Raw genomic sequence first — 18659 nt, 5'->3', positions numbered from 1 at the left:
TTCCTAAAAATAGACATAGGCATGAGATTAATACTAGCTCCCAAGTCACAAAGAGCTCTTCCAACATCTCGACCCCCTATAGAAATAGGAATTGTAAAGCTGCCCGGATCTTTCAATTTGGGTGGAATTTTACTTTTCAACATAGCACTACATCCCTCCGTCAAAGCGACAGTTTCAAACTCCCCAAGCCTCCTTTTCTTTGTCAAAATATCCTTCAAAAACTTCACATAAGTTGGCATTTGCTCCAAAGCTTCCACTAAAGGTATATTGATGTGGAGCTGCTTTAGAACATCAAGAAATCTCCGGAATTGACCATCGTCTTGTTGCTTCTTGAACCGTTGAGGAAATGGTAGAGGTGGCTTTTGCAAAGGCTTTTCTGCAGCAGAATGCTGACTGGATGCTGTAACTACTGGGGGAATTTCAGCAGCTGAAGTTGCTGGTTTTTTCTTCATTTCCCCCTCTTTTTGGATTGAAGAGGGCTCTTTACTGCCTGTTGCAGCCACATTTGACTCAATTATTTTTCCACTTCTCAAGGTTACCGCTTTGCAATGTTCTTTGCCATCTCTTCTTGGGTTTTCGGTGTCACTAGGCAAGGTGCCTTGTGGTCTATTCTTCAAATCATTGGCCAATTGCCCCAATTGAACTTCAAGATTCCGAAGAGATGCTGCTTGGCTTTGAATTACAGCGTCATTCTTGGCCATATAGTCTCTCATTAAACTCTCCAAAGAACTAGTTTGAGAGCCTTGAGGTTGGTGAGGTTGTTGAGGTCTTGGTTGTTGAGAGAAACCCGGTGGGAATGATTGCTTTCCTTGTCCTTGTGCTCCACTTGAACTTGCCCCTTGACCTCCCCATGAAAAGTTTGGATGATGCTTCCATGCCGGATTGTAGGAGTTTGAGTATGGATTGTTGTTGCGGTTGAAGTTTTGATTACCCACATAGCACACCGAAGCTGGATTTGAGGGGCAATTTTCAAAAGTATGTCCATCACCACAATACACACAAGAGATTTCTGCCCTTTGAATGGCACCGGCTGGTTGTACACTTCCTCCCATATTCATATTCTTCAAAATGTTGGTCATTGAGGCCATTTGAGCGGTTAGAGCGGTCAAAGCATCTACTTCAAGAACACCCGCTACTTTTCGGCTTGTAGGAGCTCTATTAGTTGACCATTGATAGTTGTTGCTAGCTATCCTTTCCAAAATCTCAAAAGCTTCATTGTAAGACTTGGAGAGAATGGCTCCATTAGCGGAAGCATCCAACACCATCCTAGAGGCCGCATTGAGACCATTGTAAAATGTCTCAAGTTGAATACAATGAGGAATACCATGGTGTGGGCACTTCCTTAACAACTCCTTGAATCTTTCCCATGCATCACTAGTAGTCTCGTCTTCCAATTGTTGAAAAGACATGATCTCGCTTCGAAACTTTGCATTTCTTGTTGGAGGAAAGTACTTTCTCAAGAATTTTTCAGCCAAGTCATTCCAATTAGTCACCGAATCGGGAGGAAGAGTGTTAAGCCATGCTCTAGCCCGATCCCTCAAGGAAAATGGGAACAACTTTAATCTTAAAGCCTCTTCACTTACTCCTTGTAGCTTGAAAGAATCACTCACCTCCAAAAATGAGCGAATATGGAGGTGAGGATCTTCCGTTGGCGACCCACCAAATTGACCAACCGTTTGGAGCATTTGAAACATCACGGGCTTGAGCTCAAAGTGAGGTGCTTGGATTTCGGGTCTCACAATACCCGGATTTAGCTCATTGAACATAGGGGCTGCATACTCTCTTATTGCTCGGGCTCTATCATCGGCCAAAGCAATAGGATTGGCTTCATTATGAGCACCCCCAATTTCAAACCCATCGGCCATATTGCAGCGTTTTCTAGCCTTTTGTTCCTTCCTCCTTTGTCTGAAAGTGCGTTCAATTTCGGGGTCAATAGGAGCAAGTTCAAGGTCTTCTTCTTGCTCGTTCATACACTAGTTTACACCTGAAAAATAAAAATTCAGCGCACCAAAATAGGATTAAAACTTTAAACCAGAAAATAAATTGCAAAATAGTTGATAATACACAATTTTTAGTTTCAATCCCCGGCAACGGCGCCAAAAACTTGTTGTGAAAATTATTATACGCAAGTATACGCAGTCACACAAGTAATAAAGTGATAAGTAAGATCGTCTCCACAGGGATTGCAAACAAAGTTTGATATAAAATCAACTAATTACAACTTAAAATAAAAAGAAATAATATGCAAATGGTTGAGTAATGATTCAAAATTAAAAATGACATGAATTAAACTTGCTAGAATTAAACTACTGCTACTAGAAAACAAATTGGTTGCAAGATAAAAAATATAATATGGCAAAAATGGCTTGAATAACTAATTCCTTCTAGTCAGGTTTTTTTACAGTCAGTACAGCATTGGTTCAGCATTACTTCAGCATTCTGCACAGAGATAACAACAAATTCCTCTAGGCTTGTGAGAATTTTCCAACACTCACAACTTCAATTCTACCATTTAGCTTAATATATTCCTATATCAAACCAGCAAGCAGAACACTATTCAAACATTAATTTGGTGAGTTATGCAAGGCAAATGAAATATTCCTATCCCACTTACAAAGAAAAGCCTAAGTCTAGGTTTTCACTTGCTTCATTCAAGTTGAACTACTAGATCTAGCCCTTCCGGTACAAGATCTAGCTTAGCAAATTGTTATTCATGGCCAAGAAACAACAATCAATTAAAATGAAACTCACTTGAATGAACAAAGGCAAACAAATACTAAAGTAAGCTTAAAATTTAATCAAACCCAACTTAGAAGTTCATAGTCATTCAAGCCTCAAAAGCTTAGCTCATATTCAAATAAAAAGTTAAAATCCAAGCTAAAAATACTACATCCATGGCTGCTGCCCAAACTACAATCTAAAAAAAGTTTTGAATACTAAGTACAAACAACAATAACCAAGAGAAAAATAAAGAAGACTATCAAGAAAGGGTAAAAGAAAATTCAAACACTAGGCTTGGTCCCCTCTTCCTTCTTCTTCGTGTACTTCCTGCTGCAATTAAAACTCCTCTAGAAAAAATATGCAGCTGCTCAAGTACTAAAAATTGATGAAGATGATTCTTGTGTACTTCCTCTTTTCTTTTCTTTTTGATGTTGGGTTTTTAGGGTACCAACCTCCTCACCCAAAATAGAAGCCCAAACTTTTCCACTTTGGCCCACTAGGGTGAGACCTCTTTCTTCCATGTCAGCTAGCTGATGCAATTTGAATGATTGGACCGAAATTGCTGAGGTGGATAAGTGAAATTCGTGTTTCCACGTCACTGCCAGGATGCTGAATTCACTCAGCATTGCTTTAGCATCGCTTCAGCAATCAACCCAGTTCCAGCTTGTACTCCTTTTCTTCCTTGCTTCTTTCTCTTTTACCTGTCAATTTAATTCCTCCTTTTTCAACAAAATAAGCACAGTTAATTGGAAAAACACACCCAACAATATCAATATTTACAAAACTTAAAGATTAGATTACTAAATAGAAAATAACACTAAAACTAATTAAAATTAAGCAAAATAAACACATTTTCATTACTCTCCTTACAATACTTTAGTTTAAAAGCATAAAAATTAACTCTATACCATAGAGTTATCACCTTCCGGTACAAGATCGCGACTGGCAATTATTGTGCACAACTGCGAAGTTGCGAGAACATCAGCTGATTCCCGAGAACGCAAGTCTTCAACGGGAGCCAGTATACAAAGAACCATCCGAGAAGCAGCAAGAGCGAATAGACAAGCATCTTTCTAAGCAAACTCCTCGACAAATTTCAGGTAACTCGTCTTTTGTTATAAACTGACGGGTAGAATTGTGATTTTTTTTTTTTTTTTACTTATCTTTCATTTATGTTCGCAGATATGACTTTTCTGAAGTCTGCCCCTGTCCTGAAGATCAAGCCAAAGGGTGGAACAGCGACGACTTCGCCGGTCGTTGCCCAGAAGAGGAAGAGCGATGTGATGGCTTCGCTTGTCGCAGACTCTTCCAAGAAGCTGGCCAAGACCACTCAGGATAAGGGGAAGAAAGTCGTCATTCACCCTCCTGTTCGCGCTCGCGACTTCTTGGCCATGCAGGAAAAGTTCCTGGCTGAGATCCCTTACGAGGATCTCGTTACTCGATCCACTGAACTGGCCGCGCAGTCCATGGCTTTGTTCATAAAAGCTGCGGCTACTCCTTCGAAGGAAGCCGACTCGCTGAAGAGGCAGAACGCTCATTTTCAGGAGAATATAAAAAAGCTGAAGCAGGATGTGGCGAGGATGGAGAAAGAGCTTGAGGAACTCAACAAGGCCAAGGAGAAGGAGCTCGAGGAACTCAGCAGGGCGAAAGAACAGGCGGAGCTCGAGGCCAAGAAGTCGCAGACAACGATCGCTGAGATGGCTCGCGATTTGGAGGCTGAGAAAGAGAATGGGAAGAAGCAGTACGATCAGGCTGTGTTTGATTATATCTACACCACTCTTTCCAAAGTCCCCGACTTCGACTTCTCTCTTCTTGGAGCTGAAGCTGCTGAGATGGCTGAGGCCTTTCGTGCCATGTCGCCTACCCAGACTCAAGGTGGGGGAGGCAACCTTCTGGACGAGGTCGAAGGCGTACATGCTGAAGAAGTCGAGAATGAGGTCGTCAGCAAAGTCGCGGACGAGACTGCTCCTGACGCGAGTACTCCTGCTGCTCCAGACGCTTGATTATCTTCTGATTTATGTTGTTTTTTAATTTCACTTCTTTTTTTTTATGCGGTACAAGGGTATTCGCACTTCTGTACTTAGACGAATTTACCTTCTCTTTTGGACAAATTTCTATCCTCGCGGGGATAGCTTATCCTTTAATATTTACGCAGTACACGGGTACTCGCAATTTTATATATATTTTTAACTTTGATTACAGCTCGGTGTAATCGCAATTTTATATACATTTGCGACTTTAATTACAGCTTGGTGTAATAAGTAGGAAAATTAATTTGCAAAGTTGGTAAACTAAATTTAAAATCACTTGAAAATTTAGCAAGTAATTTTATTCATATAATCAATAGTACATTCGGGCATATATCCCCCTATACTTAGGATTTTTTCTTGTTGAACAAAAAATATCTAAGTATAAGTACACGAATTAACATAATCGAATAATGCGACTACTACTGATAATTAAATTTCAAGCTCTCGCTATTCCATGCTCGTGGAATCGCGGTTCCATCGAGTGTTGCGAGTCGATAAGTTGCCTCACCAATTTGATCTGCGATGAGGTATGGTCCTTCCCAATTATCCCCAAAAACCCCATGCGACGGGATTTTGGTGTTTGGCATTACTCTTCTAAGGACCAAGTCTCCTGCTCGCAGGGTTTTTACCTTCACTTTGGAGTTAAAGTACCTTGCGGTTCCCTGTTGATAAGCCGCATTTTGTAGGTGCGCTTTATCACGCTTTTCCTCCAAAAGGTCAAGGCAGAATAGCTGGTTCTCGTTGTTCTGCGAGATATTGAAAATATCCCTGCGTAGGGAACCTGCCCCAACTTCAACTGGCAGCATGGCCTCGCACCCGTAAGAAAGTGAGAAAGGTGTTTCGCCAGTTGTAGATCGAGGGGTCGTATTATAGGACCATAGGACTTGCGATAATTCATCTGGCCAAGCCCCTTTGCGACCTTCTAATTTTCCCTTTATGGTGTGCTTAATTATCTTATTAACTGCTTCAGTCTGTCCATTACTCTGCGGGTAAGCAACTGCGGAAAAAGCTTTTTTAATCCCCAGATCGTCGCATAGCTGTCGCATCTCTTTACAGTCAAATTGTTTTCCATTGTCCGAAATGAGTTTATGCGGAATACCAAAACGACAAATGATGGAGGTGTAGACGAACTCGCGTAATTTCGTTGCAGTGATGGTTGCGAGTGCTTTTGCTTCAGCCCACTTGGTGAAGTAATCAACTGCGACCACAGCATATTTGACTCCGCCTTTTCCCTTGGGTAACTCGCCGATTAAATCGATCCCCCATATTGCAAAGGGCCAGGGACTCGTGATAGAATGGAGGTTACTCGGGGGCTGGTGTGTGTAAGTGGCTATTCGCTGGCATCTATCACACCTTTTTGCAAATGCGAGGGCATCTTGTCGCAGTGTTGGCCAGTAATACCCTTGCCGCATAATTTTTAAGGCAAGGGAATTACCTCCAGTATGATTGCCACAAATTCCCTCTTGTACTTCACGCAGTATGTAACCGCAGTCTTCTCCACTGATACATTTGAGAAGTGGTTGACTAAAACTTCTGCGATACAAACTCTGGTCATATATCACATAACGGGCTGCTCGCTGTCGCAATTTCCGTGCTTCTATTTTATCATCAGGTAGGAGCCCCTTGTCAAGGTATGCGAGGATAGGAGTCATCCAGGTAATCTTCTGGACATCATCGATTTCCATGATCACTTCTCGATCTATGGTTGGGTGAGCCAATACATCTACCGGAATTACATCGAGTAATTCGGCTTCTCTGGTGGAGGCCAGTCGGGCCAATGCGTCTGCGTGGGCATTTTGAGCACGCGGTACTCGAGACACAACTACATGTTTGAACTTCTGCATTATTTCACGAACGATGGCTAAGTATTTAACCAATCTTCCGCCTCTTGCTAGGTATTCTCCATTCACTTGGCATACCACGATTTGAGAGTCGCTAAAAGCTTGTAGATACTCGACTTTCATCTCGAGGGCCAATTTCAGACCTGCGATTAAAGCCTCATACTCGGCTTCATTGTTAGATACAGAGAATTCAAAACGTAAAGCAGCGTGTACCTTGAAGTTATTGGGACTGATTAGCAAGACCCCGCTGCCAGAACCTTCATTATTTGAGGCTCCATCGACATATAATGTCCATACTTCTTTGCTTGCCACGACAATGTCATTTCCACCCTCTACAACTGCCACCTCGGTGCTTGGGAATTCAAGTATAAAATCTGCCAAGGCTTGCCCCTTGATCGCAGTTCTCGGTTTATACTTGATGTCGAACTGACTTAACTCCATTGCCCACTTTAACAATCTCCCCGATGCTTCTGGTTTCGCCAAAACCTGTCTTAAGGGGAAGTTTGTCAAAACTTCAATGCTGTGAGCCTGGAAATAAGGTCGCAATTTTCTTGAGGATATTATCAAGGCGAAGGCTAGTTTCTCCATTTGAGGATAACGCGTCTCGGCGTCTAATAATCGCTTACTGACGTAATACACCGGGTGTTGGCGTCCTTGGTCCTCGCGGATTAGTACTGAACTAATCGCGTATTCGGAGACGGCCAAATAAATAGACAAAACTTCTCCGGACAACGGTTTTGATAAAACTGGAGGTTGCCCTAAATGCGTTTTTAAAGCTTGGAAAGCCTGCTCGCATTTTTCGTTCCATTGAAACCTTTTGTTTCCTTTCAAAGTCTGGAAAAACTCTTTACACTTGTCAGAGGATCTGGATATGAAGCGGTTTAAAGCCGCGACTTTACCCGTGAGGCTTTGAACCTCCTTTGGCTTAGTTGGTGACGGCATTTCAATTAATGCCCTGATCTTCGCAGGATTGGCTTCTATTCCTCGCTGATTTACCATAAAACCAAGGAACTTTCCGGAACCCACTCCAAAGACGCATTTCAACGGATTTAGACGCATCTTGTATCGCCGCAATATGTCGAACATGGCCTGCAAGTGCGTAATATGATCTTCCGCATGTTGCGACTTTACAAGCATATCGTCAACATATACCTCCATTGTCTTTCCAATAAGATCTGCGAACATCATATTCACTAGCCTTTGATAAGTCGCACCTGCGTTTATTAAACCAAAAGGCATTACTTTGTAACAGTATAATCCTCGATCAGTAATGAACGAGGTATGTTCTTAGTCCGGTTCATACATCGGGATTTGGTTGTATCCCGAGTACGCATCCATGAAGCTTAAAAGTGCATGACCTGCAGTGGCATTGACAAGCTGGTCAATGCTAGGAAGAGGAAAGCTGTCTTTGGGACAGGCTCTGTTTAGATCTGTAAAGTCAACGCATGTGCGCCATGAGCCATTAGGCTTTGGCACGAGTACTGGGTTAGCTAACCAGTTGGGGTAAAATGACTCCCGTATAAAGCCGCAGGCAAGGAGGCGGTCAACTTCTTCTTTCAGCGCTTGGTACCTCGCGGGGTCCATTTTGCGGCGCTTTTGTCGGACACCTCGCACTTCGGGGTCAATGTTCAAGCGATGACACATGACCTGTGGAGATATCCCGACCATATCTCGATTGTATCTTCCGCGGCTTGGGCTGCGGCGGTGTGATCAAGGATTCTTGGATCCAAGTCTGGTTTGTCCATGTGCGGTACCTCCTCGATCCTGAGGATCTCCTGGCGAGGTGGTGGTGCATCCAAAAGGTGGATAACATTCACCGTCCTTTTTTCTGCGAGTTTGACAGCTGCATTATAACATTCTCGAGAGTCAGATTGGACTCCCCTCACCGAACCTACTCCAGTGGGAGTAGGGAACTTCATCGTTAGATGATAGATCGAGGTTATGATCTTCATCTCCTTCAGAATTGGTCGACCAATCACGGCGTTATACGCTGAGTATTGGTCAATTACTGCGAAGTCGGCCATTGACTTGGCAGTTACCGGGGCAGTTCCCAAAGTGATTGGGAGTTTGATCATTCCTTTGATTGCTATGACATCTCCCGAGAAGCCATAGATGCTTGATGTCATAGGTCGCAAATCCTTCTCTTGCAATCCCATTTGCTTGAAGGCTTGGAAATTCAGCAAATTCACCGAACTCCCATTGTCGACCAGTATACGATGGACATTGTCTCCACCAATATTGGCGATTACCACCAGTGCATCAGAGTGCGGGTGGTGGACCCATCTCGCATCGCTCTCCATAAAGACGATGTCCTCGCATTTTTTCTTGAAGAGCTTCTCTGGCCGTTCACTGAGATTGTTCACATTGGTTAACGGCCTCTCCTTGGCTTCTCTGGCGTACCTTTCTTGCGATTTGCGAGAGTCGCCTGCGATGTGTGCTCCTCCGATTATGGTTAAGATATTGCGAGGTGTTTTCGAACCACTCGCGCTTTGGCTATCTCCTTTGCCATCCGCTTGGGGATGTCCCTCCTCGCTTCTCTTATACTTGTCGAACTTCCCTCTTCTGATCAGTTCCTCTATCTCATCCTGCAAGACCCAACATTCAAGAGTAGTGTGACCAATGTCCTTGTGATACTTACAGAATTTTTTGGGATCTCTCCGGTCGCGATTTCCCCTGATGGGGGGTGGCTTCTTGAAGACGCCGTTCCTTTCCTCAATCGCATAGATATGGTCTCGAGGTACGGCAAGTTCAGTATAGTTGACGAAGCGAGGTCCTCCCTTCCTTTTCGGCGAGGACTCCTTCTTTGGGGGTGACTTAGCCAACTTCGGGCTTCGCGGTCTGCGCGGGCTGCGTCTTCTTGGGCTTCGGCCCCTGGAATTCTTCCCTCGCGGACTGCGAGAGCGCGACCGCGGTAGGGGTGATCGCCGTTTGTTCTTGCCCTTCTCCAACTCTGCCAGAGAGTTCTCGATTCTCTTGTGAGGTTCGGCCATGGCGAAGAACTCTACTAAGGATTCCGGCCTTCGGGCTTGTAGTTCCTTCCAAAAGTCGGTTCTTGGCAAGATACCTGTAATTAACATGCAAACAAGCGAAGACTCGGGGGCCTTCTCGACTTTTGTTACTTCTGCGTTAAAACGCTTGAAATAATCTTGTAAAGACTCACCAGGTTCTTGTTTGATGTTGGCCAAAGTCGTATAGGGTGGCCTATACGTCATTGTGGCCTAGAAATGTGTGAGGAATAAGTCGACGAAGTTTTCCCACGTCGATATCGATGCCTCAGGTAATTGGGTGAACCAATCATGGGCATTCTCCTCGAGTGTTGCCGCAAGAATGCGACACTTCGCAAGTTGCGGTACCTGGTCCACTTCCATTATAGTATTAAACTTTTCTAAGTAATCTAACGGGTTAGAAGTACCTTTATATTTGAGGGATTCGGATAAACGAAACCCTTTTGGAAGCTGGGCCTGCCGCACTTCTGTTGTAAAAGGCGAAGTGCCATGCAGCTTGTATATAGGCTTACGCTGCTGCTCGAGCATCTTCAAAGCTTGCAGAAGCATGCTTTGATCAATTCCTCCTGTCGCAGGGGTTGGAGTCGCTGCGACTGCAGGGCTCGCAACTACTGCGGCAAGGTTCGCGGGGATATTAATCCCTGTGGTCGCGATCGGCGCGATAGGCGGATTGTTAACTGCGTTGACACCCTGATCGCCCGCATGGGGATCATGGAGCGTCTCAGTGTTATGTGGGCCGCGGGAGCGTCCCCTAAAAACTGCGTTGAGGTGTTCACGCAGATCACCTCGATGTACATGATAACGTCCTCCCTGCTGTGTCTGTACAGAGCCAGACCTCGTATACCTGCTCGGAGTGTGGCCATGCGAGGATGAAGAGGCCGATTTTGCGTCGTTGTCTCGAGATGGACGACTGCGAGGATTGCGGCGTTCAGGATCCTCGTCCATTTGTGCGCTCTGGTTAGGAAACCTTGCAGATTGATCTCTTGACATCGGGTGATTCAGGTCCAGAGCTTCAGGGTCAGTTCTTCGTTCCCTGCGTACACGGTTAGTTTGACGTCTGGAAACTGTTACCTGAGGGTTTTCGTTGCGAACGGCAGGAACTCGAGGAGGGCGTCGAGCTCGACTCTGTCCATCTACCTCGGCTTGTAGTGCTCGCAATTGATCCTGAATTGCAGCATATTGATCGGTCGTGAGCTGGACCATTCCTTCGGACACTACCGCCGGGGTGACGGGGGGAAAATGCATGGTTGCTGGTGGTGTGGACGTGTCTCCGACTTGAAGGCCAGTCGTTTCTGGGAATAGGTTGAGAGGTCTGATGTTGCTCCTCCCTACTCCGCCATTGATGACGTCCACAGGTGGCACTCCAGCTCCAGGCAATGGTACGCTCATCATTCCAACATTGATGGATCCGTTGTTAGCTCCGTTAACGTGATTTCCAGCCATGATGAATGGTGTTCTTTGAAGTGAATGAAATCTTTCAGTCGAATTCCCACAGACGGCGCCAAATGTTGTCGAGTGAATTTCGCAACACCAAAAAGTACTATTTAATCGATATAAAAGAGAATTATTAGGGAAATGACAAGTGCGAGTATTCAACCTAGAATGGCGAGTACTCGACTGGGAATGCAAGAACAAACAACAAAGCTGGAAAAAGTAAACAAGACAATGAATTATAGTGGTTCAGTCAGATTTCGATCTGCTTAGTCCACTGTAGCAAAGGATTCGTAGGTGCATTTTCATGGTGGATCACCCCTTTATATACAAAGTAGGTGTCCAATCGGTTACATAAGGATCACATTCATTGTTAATCCATTATTTACACATTGAATTGCAATAACTAAACTCAAACAACGTTAACATTAATAAATGTGTGACAGTTACTAAGTTCATCAACGTATGCGTCTTCCGCATCTGCGAGTTGACTGTTCATGTTCCGTTTGTTGAGCTCGCAGGATCGCCAGTACGTTTGGAACGTCTGCGTCATTAGGTAATCGCCCATTGTAGATATCGCATGTTTGGAGCTAGTAAAATCTGGACATGCGAATTTATATTGGTCTGTCAGGGCTATTGGGTCGTTGGGACCAGACTGCATCATAGGGAATTGGTCTCTATACTTGTCGCGGAAATAAAGAGGGGACACTCGCACATGTTCTGACACATGCGAGTTGGATCTACCCTGCATGATGAGAATCACGGTTACGCGGTGCGACTTAAGTCGCACTTGCAGTATCTCGCTGGTTTTATCCTGAGCAAGGTCAAAACTTCGAGAAGTCTCTCGCGGACATTCAACCTTCATTGGAAATCTGAATACACGTGTCCTTTAAAGAGGAGTCTGGTCTCGAGTATCTAGGTGAGAGAGAAATCTCACTATAACAAACAACATGGGGGCACCAAAAGGTGCCTTTGATGGTTTGATGAATCATGCCTCCAACATCTCCGTTAGCTGCCTCTTCAACTCCTTAAGTTCTGGGGGAGATAATTGGTATGCTGCTTTAGCTGGAGCCTTTGCACCTGGTACAAGCTCTATTTGGTGATCAACTCCCTTCTTGGGAAGCAGTCTTTTTGGGAGTTCTTCTGGAATCACGTCTTTGAATTCATCCAACACTTGCTCAATTATAGGTGGAGTGGACTCCTCCACTTCTGCATCGTACACGGCGGGAGCAATGACAAATGTTGGCCTCTTCTTCTTCAAGCCCCTCTTCAGTTGCATGGCTGATAGTGGCTTGACTTCTGGGGGTTGTCTCACTTTAGCGGGAACCATTGAAGGATTCTCACCCATGATCAGTAAATTCCCTGTTGCTGCAATTGTAATGGCCCCTTCTCTGCTAGAAACTCCATTCCCAATACCACATCAAAGTCATCCATGCGAACAGCTGCAAGGTCAAGTTGCCCCTCCCATTCGTCAATCTTGACATTCATTTTCCTAGCCACTACAATCGTGGCCATGGCCTTCGAATCGGCTGCTTTCATGCGGCCCGCATCTTTCTCCAGTTTTAGGCCCACCCTCTTGGCTTCGATTTTGGAAATGAAGTTGTGTGTTGCGCCAGTGTCAATCAACACACTCTTGGCCTGCTTACCATTTAAAGTGGCCTCCACAAACATCAATCCCTTCCCAAGGGCTTTCTTTCCTCTGGTGCCATGCTTCTTAAGAGCAGCCATCAATCGAACAGTGCTCATGTGCGCGCAGTCTTCATCTTCATCATCTTCCCCACATCCTTGCTCCTCTTGAGCAATGGATGCCTTTATGGCGCTCAACTTGGATTGGTGGGGGCAAGCAGCCGCCCTATGTGGGCCTTGACAAAGCCAACACTTAAGGGGCTTCTTCTCCATTACAGCATCACTTTTAGAGGAGGAGCTAGATTCAGGAGTCCTCTTGTCCCCTCCCCCACTTTTACTCGGCCATGGCTTTCCTGACTTCTTACTCGCAGCATTGTTGGTGCTAGTATGGGGATTCGTCTTCTTCGGCTGCGAATTCTGAGAAGTGTAATCAGTCAGCCGCTCGGCCGCAGCTTGAGCAGTCGCGAGATTTGACACCCGCTGCCTTTGCAGCTCTTGTTTAGCCCACGGCTTGAGTCATTCGAAGAAGTAGAAAAGTTTGTCGACTTTGTTCATGTCCTTAATGTCGAGCATCAATCTAGAGAACTTCTGTACTGTTGGAATTAATTTTACCAGGATCTTAGATCTACTCACAAGTATGTTGATTTAACAACCTAAATATGAACTTCTAAAACGATAAACAAAACACATAAAAGATAAGAATAACTTATAGTGATGGCAGCGGAATTAAGTGTCTCCTTCCACTCAGATCTCTAACCCCTGATTCCTGTCTGTAGCAGAGTATAATCAAGATCTGAGTCCGATTCTCCTTCAGTTGGATGTGATCCTTCACAGTCTTCCAAACTATGATTGAAGTACTGAGTGATGTGTGTGGGCACTTCTCTCTCACAAGGATTTTGAAATTTCTCTCTTCTTTTCTCTCTTATTTTCGTGGGTTAAAAGCATGCAAGATAAGAGAATAAGGGCTGCTATATATAGGGAGAAGGGAGTGCACAACTTTCCAAATAAGCAGTTTCCTCTTTTACTGTGTAATTGATTAACTGCCTTATTTAGTGTGATCCACCACTTTCCTATTTTTGCTAGGCTTTGATTAGCAATTACATGGAAATTAAAATTGAAAATAATAATTGGGAAACAAGCAAACATGTGGCCGGCCATGGTGTGTATGGGCCTCACATGGATTTTGCAGTTTCCTCAATTTTATTTCTATTTCTCCTAAAATGTCATTTTTCCAATTCTAATCATTTAAATGCCAAAACTAATTATTTAATAACTAAAATAGATTATTAAATAATATTGTCATTTAAAATAATTATTAATTAGACATGCAAAGTCTCTCAATTAATAATTAAACCTAGAAACCCTTTTATTTACAATTTCATCCTTAAACTGTGAGAATTCACAAATTAGACATTGTCTAACTTTTAGAATTATAATTGATTAATCATAAATCAATTATAGGGCCTTACAAACAGTATAGTCTCAACTAGAATGGGGACCATGGATCTGAGCTTCCAATAAGTTGAACCGATTTACCAAGTAAATCCCTAACTTATTAATTCCTTGTTGAATCCACTCTTAGAACTTGGAATTGCACTCTCAGACTTATATAGAGCATATTATATGTTTCACGATATCAATATGCTATCTCATTTAACCATTGTTATAATCTTAATGTGATTAAAAGATCCTCTATATAGATAATTTACATTGAGATGGGACCAATTTACCGTTTACACCCCTCAATGTATTTTGCCCCTTTGAACACTTAGTTACCTGTAAATGATGTTTTAGTGATCTAATATATAGTCACTGAAACAAGAGCTTATCCATTTACTTCTTTTAAACTAAGCTCAAAAGGAATCATCACTTTACTTCTATACACCAGTAGAAGCTATAGATTCCATATTTATGTTCAGCACTCCCACTCAGTTATGCTATCATTTACATAGTCTCGGAATGTCCCAACTTGCTTTAACTCTCTCAGCTGGCGTCGAGCCAAGTAGGTGACATTCTCTGGCAGGAATTGTGCATTCAATTCTTTCTTGAGGTGTTCCCAAGTCTCAATGGTGCACTTACAACTTTGAATGTCTTCATATTTCGTCCTCCACCACAACTTGGCGTCCCCGGACAAATACATGGTAGCGGTTGCTACCTTTGCTTCTTCAGAGTCGGTCCGCACGACCCTAAAGTATTGCTCCATGTCAAACAGAAAGTTTTGAAGCTCTTTCGCATCCCTCGCCCCTCCATAACATTTGGGCTCGAGTGCTCTTGGTCGGCCATACTCCATACCTTTGTGCCCCCGGTATTTGCATGCTCTGTTGCTACATGGTAAGATTTAGCTTAGTTGACATTCCTACTAACTCTTCCTAAATGGCTGTGGCAGACACATTACAATCCTCTATCGTATCATTGAGGAAGTCTTGTAATGCAGCTTGCCCATTTTGTAGCACAGTGATAGCAGCCTTCATGTCTGTTGTTGCTTGTTCTAATGCCCTATGTGATCCTCCATCTGAGGCGCACCTAATGTTCCGATAGCAGCATATCTCCTCTCGATCGCAGTTACCCTGGCCAGCAAGTTAGCATAGTCTTGAGCCAACATGGCAACTTGTTGTTGTGTCACTGTTGGCCCTGAGTTCTGATTATTGCAGGTTAGACCCCTGACCCTCTCGTCCAGGCCATCTAATTCCCCTATGCGCTTCTCAAGCTCTTGAATTCCTTGGGTATTGCTCACCATTATGTCATGTTACCAAGCTTCCCTTTCTCTTGGCTTTGATACCAACTGTCACGGGCCGCCTATTTGGACACTCCCAAGTAGGTGGAACGTGCGGCACTTGCTGGCACACCGAACTAGCAAGTCAGCCTAAATGTGCCTGCAGGCAAACAAGTTCAAAGGTTAGGCACGATACATGTCTCACACATGGTGAGTGCAAACAAGAAGCATGAGCAAGCAAACACAAAGCGTCCCCAAGGACCAATCTCACACAACCCACAAGCAAACATATAGACAAATGGCACGCAATGGCCCAACAAAGGCAACAAACATGCATCACAAAGACCATATAGAAGCATACACAAGAAGCATGGATAAATATCGTTTTATTATTATATGGCCTTGATAAGGCAAGGGAGTACACAGTCGGGCCCCTATCATGCTAGTGACAAGGTGCTTCATAAGTCACCAGGTCACCCCCCCTAAAGAGCCTATTGGGGTTTTAAGGGGATTTCCAGGAACATATATGATTATAGCTCTCTATACATATTTGAGTGGAAATACAAAGAATGAAAGCTAAACAACAAAAGACTCCCTACCCCAATGAGGTGCTTGGTGCAAGACTTGACTAATGATCAAGCACCAAGGCATGCTCATGTTACAAAATGGCCCCATTGTGGGTGTGCCATGGGGCAGCACGCCACACCTAGAATTACCATGCTTGATATACTGACGTAAATTTTGTATACTCCACATGCCTAACTCCTAAGTGTATCTTTAATGCTTTTACTAAAAGCTTATAATTGTTGTAGTTGATAACTCATGATGTTTATTTCTGTTAGAATTTGGGATAAGGTGAATGAGGTTCCATCTCAAAACTAATTGGCAATGAGAGGAGTAGCCCATTCATCTTATATATGATAATTTATTTCTACACATTAGCAATGTAGGACTAACTCTAATAATTTCATCTGCACATATCAAAACATTTTTGCTTAAAAACCACTTCTAAGGAATTATCTACTCATCTAGATTAATTGATTGCATTAAGCTAGCTTCAAGTTATTGTTTCGTTAACAGTCCTAACTTAGCTTCCATGAAATAAGTTGACGACAAATACTCCACCCAAGTTATGCGTAAACAATAAATGGAAAATAATTCTAATTCGCCTATAAAAGAGTTTATCAATGCAAGAACTATCCTCTGGTGACGCACCCTATCATAGGTGGGAGAGACTACACAAATAGGGTCTTGGCAAACATTTCAGGGCGGGGGTTGGAGCTCTCTTGCTAACGCCCAGAGGGGGGAGCCACACTGGTAACCCCCTCCTCCCCTTTTCATTCCATCAAAAGAAAAAAAAACTGTAACAACTGTTAAATAATTATTTAAGGTTATTTTAGTCTTTTCTTTTATTTTAATCTTTTATGTTAGTTGCTTATATAAGACTTTTTTATTAGTTGTATTCTTTCACTTTTGACTTTGTAATTGAATGAAACCTATATTTCTCTGTATCTCAGTATTCTTTATTTGTTATTTTTCTCTTTACAAATAATTATCAAGAACTATCTTGGACACATTCAGAGAGAACATTGAGGCTCCAAGACTTGCAAAAAGCTAACTGCTCAAAAGCTTTATTTATAGGGAGAGAATATACAGAGCAGGGTCGTCCCAAGCATATGGTCGCTTGGGCCATTACACAAGATCCCTTATATTAAAAGACCTAATTTTTTTAGGGATAATTACATAAAATACTATTTTTTGTAAAATAATTATATTTTTACGTTTACAATTTTTTTTTTTTACATTTTTACGGTTTTTTATAGAAACAACAAGAAAAATTACATTAAAGTAACATGAAAATAACATCTAAATAACATCAAAACAACAACAAAAAATAAGATACAGATAACAAAAAATCAACAACAAAATAACAAGAGTATAACATAAAAAGACTGTATTTTCTGTAAATAAAATTAAAAAAATCGTAAAAATATTTAAAATTCTGTGAAACCGTATTTTTGTAATTTTTTTGTTGTTTTTGTGTATTTGTGAAATAATCTCTTTTTTTATCATTTATTTATATATATATAATATAATAAATATTTTTAGTATAATGTATAGCATACATAATAAATGTTCATAAGAGCAAATATGCACTTAATACTTCAAAAAAAAATTATGTGATCCCAATATACATGATTTTTTTTTTTTTGCCTATTTTAGAATTTGTGAAGTATTTTTTTAAACAAAAAAAATTAAATTTAAAAGTATTGATTAGTTTTTTTTTTAATAAAATACTAAAGTTTAATTTTTCGCCTAAGACACCAAAATCGCTTAGGATGACCCTGATAGCGAGTACAAGTGAGAGTAACAGCATTAATAAACTAACTAATTCTTTTAACTGTTAAAACAAAATTAAAAGAAAAACAATTAACTAACTAATTAGTTATGATGCATCAACCTATTTCTATAAGTTGAACTCTTTCGGCAGAATACCCTCCTTTAGTGCAGTATCATATTTGAACTGTGTCAGTATTTATAATAAATTTCATGAAGACATTCAAACAACAACGAAACACACAAGATTCGTTACATAATAACAGTGCTTGTCTATAAGTGATGAATATGAGCTGCATGTTTCTTTAGCACGAAAATAACAAATCTGAGCTTGAAAGGCTTGGCATAGAAAGACATATATGATTTTTTTGTGCTCATGACATTTTGTTATAATAACCCTTCACACTAACTAAACTAACTGGGTACAATTTGCTTTGTAAAACTTAGAGTTCTTAGGCTAACAATTGTCTAGAATCATGTATTTTATTTATCATAGGCGAGATATGCGAAGAAGATGGGCCAATGCTTGGGAAGAACTAGCAAAGGAAACTAGTGGATACATAATACATTAAAGATGGTAGCTAAGAACTTACTCAACGGTGATTTTTTTTGGTTCTAGTTTCATCTTTTCATAAATGTACATGAAAAAATTGAAGCTGACAACACCATTTTGATATACGCCTTAAGCTAATAAATTTCGTTACTATAAGAATTTGGGAACTAGAGTAGGTAGAAGAAGCCCCCCTTCATGCCATTTACAGAACATTCTTTTGTTACCTTCCTTGGTGGTAAGGATAGAGCAATACTTTGTTTTTGTTTGGTGGCCAAACATGAAATATTCAAACTAAATTTCATAAAACTATTTGATATTCAAATTCAATATTTTAGTTATCTCAAGAACCCACTGCTGTTATGTATTAATTTAAAGAATTGTTTGTTGCTGCAAATAGGCTTG

General features: G+C 42.0%; 1 non-coding gene across 1 annotated transcript; it reads left to right on the top strand.

Moving 5' to 3' along the window:
- Nucleotides 1-1320: 1320 nt before the first annotated feature.
- Nucleotides 1321-1427, top strand: LOC133033808 (small nucleolar RNA R71). Its single transcript, XR_009685871.1, has one exon. It is a non-coding gene; the product is annotated as a small nucleolar RNA R71 (small nucleolar RNA).
- The last annotated feature ends 17232 nt before the right edge of the window (nucleotides 1428-18659 follow it).

The sequence above is a fragment of the Cannabis sativa genome, chromosome 1 (genome assembly GCF_029168945.1).
Source record: "Cannabis sativa cultivar Pink pepper isolate KNU-18-1 chromosome 1, ASM2916894v1, whole genome shotgun sequence".
NCBI classification, from domain to species: domain Eukaryota; kingdom Viridiplantae; phylum Streptophyta; class Magnoliopsida; order Rosales; family Cannabaceae; genus Cannabis; species Cannabis sativa.
This window is presented reverse-complemented; position numbering and strand designations above follow the sequence as displayed.